Source organism: Arachis hypogaea, chromosome 17, assembly GCF_003086295.3.
Source record: "Arachis hypogaea cultivar Tifrunner chromosome 17, arahy.Tifrunner.gnm2.J5K5, whole genome shotgun sequence".
Lineage (NCBI taxonomy): Eukaryota > Viridiplantae > Streptophyta > Magnoliopsida > Fabales > Fabaceae > Arachis > Arachis hypogaea.
The window spans coordinates 108,329,191-108,336,764 of NC_092052.1; positions in this window are offsets into that span (position 1 = coordinate 108,329,191).

A 7,574-nucleotide genomic window follows, 5' to 3' on the forward strand; every position below is an offset into this window, starting at 1 on the left:
TTTTTCTTTATGTATGAGTGTATGATCACCCGTTTGGGTGTTTTTCTTCCTTTTTCAAACTTTGAGATGTCTGTTTTGCATCACTGTCGAGTTGCCCCTACCCAGCTTCACCCCAACTCTTGGGGTTTTTTGAAAATTTATCAATTTATTAGCCAAGCTTTGGAGTTCCCGACCTTTTTGAAGATTTTTTTCTATCTCTTTCATATGACCAAACCCTTCAGTGGGCTGAACAATAAGCAACAGTGGGTGTCTTTCCAAGCCATACAGGGTCGGAGAGTTTTTACCCTTTTTGACGAATCCTTCCATGACTTTAAAAATTATTTTTTCAAAGTTCAAGCTGTAGAGGGTCACCACCCCTTTTTTCTGGATGATAATTCTTCTCCCCGCTTTCCTTTGTACTGGCTGGAGGCCTCCCCTGCGAGAAATATGGTCTAGATGACCTGGATGAGGTAGAAGCAGTCGTTGTGGGGTTCCTCCGAGAAGTGTGGGGGAGGGCCCCGTATTTGGACACTAAAAAGTTTCTCCAGGGGTCCCCGACCTTTGTCCAGGCACAGCTAGGTAGCTTTTGTTAGATTACCGACTTGTCTGATTGACCTTCCCGACTTGTCTTAATCTATTATCTATTGTTTTTTCAGAGATGACGAAGGCAAACGCTCAGGAGTCTTTCCAGAGAGTCCAGGAGGCTAAAGCAAGGTCTCGCGCCAAGACTGGTGGCGCAAGGGCGGTTATCTCTCCTCCTCCTCCTCCTCGAAATGTTGGGACTCCTTCCCAACCCATTGTGATTTCTTCTTCTGCTTCCTCTCAGCCGCCCCCCTCTGCCCGACCTTCTCCTGAGCCAGAGAAGAGGAAGCATAAGACCTTAGAGTCTGGCTCTTCTGGTGAGGTTAAGGCGGATGCTCTTGCATTCGTCCGAAAGAACATCTACCCCCATGCTCGTATAAGCATGGATGATGCTTCTGTTCGGCACTACCTTACCACTCTGGTTGAGGAGAGTCTCAAGGCGGCGGGAGTTTGCAGCAAACTCTTAGATATTTTTGAGGAGACTCCTCTCAGCTCTTTAGGGATGACCTCGAGGGTCGAGGAGCTGGAAAGAAGGCTTCTTATGTATCAAGAGCAGGAGAGGGAGTTGAAGGAGGAAGTCGCCAAGTTGAAGGAGGGGAGAGATAGCCTCCGGGAGAAGGAGAGGAAGTTGCAAGCCCAATGCAACATGGAGGTGGGCTTGAGGAAGACAGCACAGGACAGCTACCAAAGTTTATTTGACGATCTTGTGTCTGTGAAAAATGATCTGCTGAATTCTCAGAAGGCCTATACCGAGTTGGAGGACTCTATTGCTGATGGAGCTGAGGAGGCTTGGAGGATCTTTAAGGAGCAGGTCGGAGTCATTGCTCCTGACTTGGACCTTTCTCCTTTAGATCCTGATAAAGTTGTCATTGATGGTGTCATTGTGGATCCCCCTGTCCCCGTAATTATTTCCGAGTCAGAATTGAAGACTCGGAGGCAGAGGATCATAGAGTCCCCTCCTCGCCCTAAGGATGCTCCGAGTTCTTCTACTGTTCCTCCGACTTCCTCTTCATCTCCTATGGATGCCTCTCTTCCTGGTCCTGGCGGCGTTCTTCCTGACTCTGGTGGTGGTGATCCGTCTATTCTTCTTCCTAAAAAGTAATTTGTTGGCTATTTTAGGGGCCCGGCCTGTGGGTCCCCCCTTTTTAAACTTCTTTATTTGTGTTGGTGGTGATGTTCTGAACAATTTGTTTTTGGCCTTATAAGGCCGTAAACAAAACATTTAAAATACCCTTTTTTAATAAGGGTTTAAGTTAACAAAAATAAATACCCTTTTTGGATAAGGGTTTTAAGTTACCTTATGCGTGCATGCTTTTCTGATTGCGATTTTTTTCGAATTCTCCTTGATCTTTTCTGGAAAACCTTTTCTTTGGCTTGTCTGTCTTTCTGAACCTTTTAGTTTCAAGGATCTTTAGGACAGCCCTTTAATTTTTCTTGGTTTTTTTCCTATCTCTTTCGTTATTCCTAGTACTCAATTTTGTTTTATTGAGTTTTCATGACTTAGGTTATTTTTGCGATTCGTTTTCTATTTCTACTCGGTCTTTTCATTGCGACTTATGAGTCAGAATGTTTCCGAGTTTCTTACGATCACCTTTTATAACCTCTTTACACCGACTTGTACCTCGTCATTTTATCCTGACGACCATCTAGGTCGGTTCATGGGATTTTCACGTTTTGTCGAGCTTAAGTCGGCGCGTTTCATAGAAAGAGAAAACAACAAAGGAATTTAAGAGATATTTGTAAAAAAGATCTTTATTAATTGGGGAGGTACTCTATTACTGCTAAGGATTTTTGACAGTCTATTTCCCTTAGCCCCTACTATGATGCCTCGTTAAAAACCCTTCTCCAGAAAAAACCCTTTGGTTTTGGGAAAAAATCATGAAGTTGGAAAAAGAGTACATCAGGGAGTAGAGTTCGCTTTTAGCTATAGTACCTTTTCATATTACAAGCATGCCACGACCTTGGTAACTCGGTGCCGTCCAGGTCGGTCACTTTATAATAGCCTTTTCCTAAGACCTCATTAATTTTGTATGGTCCCTTCCAATTTGCAGCGAGCTTTCCTTCCCCTGATCTGTTGACTCCAATGTCGTTTCTGATCAAGACCAAGTCACTTAGGGTGAATGCTCTTCGAATGACTTTTTTGTTGTATCTTGTAGCCATCCTTTGCTTCAACGCTGCTTCTCTTATCTGGGCTTCTTCTCGGACTTCGGGGAGCAAGTCGAGCTCCTTTTTGTGCCCCTGTATATTTCCGATCTCGTCATGGAGAATCACTCTTGGGCTTTACTCGTTGACTTCTATTGGGATCATGGCTTCTACCTCATAAACTAGTCGGAAGGGTGTTTCTCCAGTGGTGGATTGGGGGGTCGTCCTGTAAGCCCATAGCACTTGTGGGAGCTCTTCAGCCCAGGCTCCTTTTGCATCTTGTAATCTCTTCTTTAGCCCTGCCAATATGACTTTGTTGGCTGCCTCGGCTTGCCCATTGGCTTGCGGGTGTTCCACCGAGGTGAACTGGTGCTTGATTTTCATACTGGCCACTAGGCTTCTAAAGGTAGAGTCGGTGAACTGGGTTCCATTATCTGTAGTAATGGAATGGGGTATCCCATATCTTGTGATGATATTTTTGTAGAGGAACCTCCGACTTCTCTGTGCGGTGATGGTGGCCAATGGTTCTTCTTCTATCCATTTTGTGAAGTAATCTATTCCCACTATCAGGTATTTGACTTGTCTTGGCGCCTGGGGAAAAGGACCTAACAAATCCATTTCCTATTTTGCAAAGGGCCATGGAGAAGTGATACTGATGAGTTCCTCTGGGGGAGTCACGTGGAAATTTGCATGCATTTGGCACGGTTGATACTTTTTCACAAATTCGATCGCATCTTTCTGCAAGGTCGGCCAGTAGAATCCAGCTCGGATCACTTTCCTAGTTAATGACCTTGCTCCGAGAAGATTTCCGCAGATCCCACTATGGACTTCTTCTAACACCTCGGTGGTTTTTGAGGTCGGTACGCACTTTAACAATGGTGTTGATATCCCCCTCCTGTAGAGAATATTTTTCACCAAGGTGTAGTATTGTGCTTCCCTACGGATTTTCTTAGCCTCTTTTTCCTCCTTCGGGAGGATGTCGAATTTTATGTATTCGACCAAGGGGTTCATCCATCCGAGGCTTAATCCGACTACCTCAAGGACCTCTTGCTTGTCTTTTTCTTTTACTACGGAGGGTTCCTGGAGAGTTTCCTCGATCAGGCTTCTGTTATTCCCTCCTGGCTTGGTACTTGCTAACTTGGATAGGGCGTCTGCCCTGCAATTGAGATCCCGAGTTATGTGTTTGAGCTCGGTTTCTGCAAAGTGTCCAAGGTGTTCCAGAGTTTTTTCCAAGTACCTCTTCATATTTGGGTCTTTTGCCTGATACTCTCCACTTATCTGGGAGGTCACCACTTGCGAGTCGCTGTATATCATCACCTTTGTAGCACCGACTTCTTCCGCCAGCTTCAATCCAGCAATCAAGGCTTCATACTCTACTTGATTATTTGAAGCTGAGAATTCAAATTTGAGGGAAACCTCTATTTGGGTTCCTCTTTCGTCCACCAATATTATGCCTGCACCGCTTCCTGTTTTGTTTGAGGATCCATCTACATAGAGTTCCCATGTAGTTGGCTTTTCCTCTTGGTCTCCTGCGTATTCTGCAATGAAGTCGGTGAGGCATTGGGCTTTAATCGCCATCCGAGTTTCATACTTCAAGTCGAACTCGGAAAGCTCTATTGCCCATTGAACCATTCTCCCTGCAATATCCGTCTTTTGGAGGATTTGCTTCATGGGTTGGTTCGTGCGGACTCTTATTGTGTGAGCTTGAAAGTAAGGCCGTAGTCTTCGTGAGGCTACTACTAAGGAGTAGGCAAACTTCTCTAGTTTGTGGTACCTTAGCTCAGGGCCTTGTAGAACTTTACTGATGAAATATACTGGGTGCTGACCGGCCTCGTCTTCTCTTATCAGGGCCGATGAGACGGCCTTGTCTGCTACAGATGGGTATAGGACGAGGTCTTCTCCAGCTACAGGTCGAGTTAGAATAGGAGGTTGGCTCAAGAATCTCTTGAACTCCTGGAACGCCTCCTCACATTCAGGAGTCCATTCGAACTGACATCCCTTTCTCAATAAGGAGAACAGCGGAAGGGATTTTAGCGCTGATCCTGCCAAAAATCTGGAGAGGGCTGTAAGTCGGCCATTCAGTTGCTGGACCTCTCTCAAGCAAGTCGGGCTTTTCATCTCCAGGATAGCCCTACACTTATCGGGGTTAGCTTCAATCCCTCTTTGTGTTAGCATAAACCCTAGGAATTTTCCTGCCTCTACCGCGAAGGCGCACTTTGAGGGATTTAGTCTCATCCCATGCAAGCTTATGGTGTCGAAGACTTGTGAGAGGTCAGTTAAGAGGTCGACTTCTTTCTTGGTCTTTACCAGCATGTCGTCGACGTATACTTCCATTAGGCTCCCTAGGTGAGAGGCAAACACCTTATTCATCAACCTCTGATATGTGGCCCCTGCATTTTTCAGTCCAAATGGCATGACCACGTAGTAGAAATTAGCTCTGGGTGTGATGAATGATGTCTTCTCTTGGTCTGGCTCATACATCGGGATTTGGTTATACCCCGAGTAGGCGTCCATGAATGATAAGTATTGATACCCCGAGCTGGAGTCTACTAGGGTATCAATGCTTGGCAATGGATAGGGATCCTTGGGACATGCCTTATTTAGGTCGGTATAGTCGACACACATTCTCCATTTGCCATTTTTTTTTTACTAGCACTACATTGGCTAGCCATGTTGGATACTTGACTTCTCTGATGAAGCCAGCTTCTAGGAGCGCTCGTACTTGCTCTTCTACTATTAGGGCTCGTTCTGGGCCGAGCTTGCGTCTCCTTTGTTGTACAGGTCGGGAACCCGAGTATACCGAAAGCTTATGGGTCATGAGCTCGGGATCTATCCCAGGCATATCGGAGGCCTTCCAGGCAAAAAGGTCGGTATTGTCTCTTAGGAGCTTGGTCAACCCTTGTTTTAGGGTTTTCCCTAGGTTGGCTCCTATGTGAGTATTTTTTCCTTCCTCTTCGCCGACCTGTATCTCCTCGGTTTTTCCTCCCGGCTGTGGTCGCAGCTCTTCTCTAGCTTTTGCCCCACCAAGTTCTATTGTGTGGACCTCTCTACCTTTTCCTCTCAGGTTTAGGCTTTCATTGTAGCATTTCCTTGCCAATTTCTGATCTCCCCTCACTGTTGCTATTCCTGCTGAAGTCGGGAATTTCATACAAAGGTGGGGAGTGGATACCACCGCTCCGAGTCGATTGAGGGTAGCTCTGCCGATTAAAGCATTATATGCTGACCCTACATCGATGACTATGAAGTCTATACTCAGAGTTTTTGATTTTTTCCCTTTTCCAAAAGTGGTGTGGAGGGGCAAAAATCCCAGTGGCTTTATTGGCGTGTCACCTAATCCATACAAGGTGTCGGGGTAGGCTCTTAACTCTTTTTCATCCAACCCTAGCTTGTCGAAAGCGGGCTTGAAAAGAATGTCCGCTAAGCTTCCTTGGTCTACTAGGGTTCTATGGAGATGGGCATTTGCTAGGATCATAGTTATTACCACTGGATCATCGTGTCCAGGGATTATTCCTTGCCCATCTTCTTTTGTGAATGAAATGGTAAGGAGGTCGGATGACTCTCCTCCGACCTGGTAGACTCTCTTGAGATGCCTTTTGCGAGAGGATTTGGTGAGTCCCCCTCCCGCGAATCCCCCTGAGATCATATGGACATGTCTCTCCGGAGTCTACGGTGGTGGGTCTCTTCTATCCATATTGTCTCGCTTTCTCTTGCCGTGACTGTCCGACCTTTCTATGAGATATCTGTCAAGCCGACCTTCTCTAGCCAGCTTTTCTATCACATTTTTAAGGTCGTAGCAGTCGTTTGTGGAGTGGCCATATATTTTATGGTACTCACAGTAGTCGTTGCGGCTCCCCCCCCCTTTTTATTTTTAATGGGTCTGGGGGTGGCAGCCTTTCAGTATTACAAATCTCTCTGTATACATCCACTATGGAGACCTTTAGAGGAGTATAAGAGTGATATTTCCTTGGTCTGTCGAGACCGAGTTCTTCCTTCTTCTTGGTTTCCCTCTCCCTCTCTTTTGTTGAGGGAGGGTGCCCAGGTCGCCAACTCAGGTCTCTCAGCTTAGCATTTTCCTCCATGTTGATGTACTTTTCGGCTCTTTCCTGTACATCACTTAAAGAGATGGGGTGTCTTTTGGATATGGACTGTGAGAAGGGACCTTCTCTAAGCCCATTGACTAACCCCATTATGACTGCCTTTGTGGGCAGGTCTTGAATCTCTAAACATGCTTTATTGAACCTTTCCATATAGGCTCGTAAGGATTCTCCGACCTCCTACTTTATTCCCAGGAGGCTTGGTGCATGTTTTACTTTGTCTTTCTGGATAGAGAACCTCATCAAGAACTTCCTTGAGAGGTCTTCAAAACTGGTAACCGACCTCGGGGGGAGGCTGTCGAACCACTTCATTGCCGCTTTCGACAAGGTTGTCGGAAAAGCTTTGCATCGCGTAGCATCGGAAGCGTCAGCCAGATACATTCGACTTTTAAAATGGCTCAAATGATGCTTCGGATCAGTGGTTCCGTCGTAGAGGTCCATATCGGGGCTTCTAAAGTTTCTCGGAACTTTTGCACTCATTATGTCCTCACTGAAAGGATCCTCCCCTCCTAGTGATGGTTCTTCTCGTTCGTCTCGGGAGTTCCGACCTTTGAGGGAGGATTCTAACTTTAAGAGTTTTCTTTCTAACTCTTTTCGCCGCTCCATCTCCTCTTTTAGGTTCTTTTTAGTTTCCTTTTGTCGCTCTCGTTCCTGCTCTAACTGTTCGAGGCGACTGTGGACTAATCCCATGAGCTCAGTTGCATGGGAGGGTCCCTCTTTCTCTGATTCGCGCCCTTCTGAAGAGTTCACCTTCAGATTTTTTATTCCGGAGGTATC